Raw genomic sequence first — 716 nt, 5'->3', positions numbered from 1 at the left:
GAAAAAAAAAAAGAAGGATTCGGTTATGCATGGTGTATTAGCACCCTTAGGACGAAAGTTTTGTTTTTTCTACATAATCATTTGACGTGTATCGTTCTAGTACATTGTCTTCAGTATTCCCTTACACTAACAAATAAAAGCAGGCTCTGAGCTTAACGGAGCTCGGGGGAGACTGTAACGTCTATAATTCATGAACAGGTCAAAGACATCATCTATTTATATCTCTCTATATATAACAGCGTCATACATTCTCAGATTATTTCCCTCCACTGATGTAGCTCTTGCAAAAAAGACACAGGCGTCTATCGGAACAAGGCTTATTGTTTTGAGTTCTATATGTGGAAAAACAAATGACATAAAAAGTGTTTTTTAAAAAGTCAATTCCTCCCCATTCTTAACTGTGTGGTTTCTGTTGTCCACTTCACTGTGTAAATATAAAAGTATTTTAAAAATACTATGTCCTTGATTGGTTAAAACGAGGGGTAAATAAAGCCAACGAACTACATCTTATTGCAGCCGACACTTTTACCCTACCTTCCTGGCCATTTGTTGACTATCAATCTTGCCTTCAAGCCTACAGGATCTAAATCTACAAGTGTGTGGCGGGGGGAGGGGGGGGGGCTAAGAAATAGATAAACAGAAGATATAGGCCCCTACACTGAGAAAGAGAGGGGGGAAACTGTCGCGTACAAAAAGAATGAATGCACTGCACTAAT

The sequence above is a fragment of the Biomphalaria glabrata genome, chromosome 8, assembly GCF_947242115.1.
Source record: "Biomphalaria glabrata chromosome 8, xgBioGlab47.1, whole genome shotgun sequence".
In the NCBI taxonomy this organism is placed as follows: Eukaryota; Metazoa; Mollusca; class Gastropoda; family Planorbidae; genus Biomphalaria; species Biomphalaria glabrata.
The sequence above is the reverse complement of the archived record's forward strand: the minus strand, read 5'-3'. Positions refer to the sequence as shown.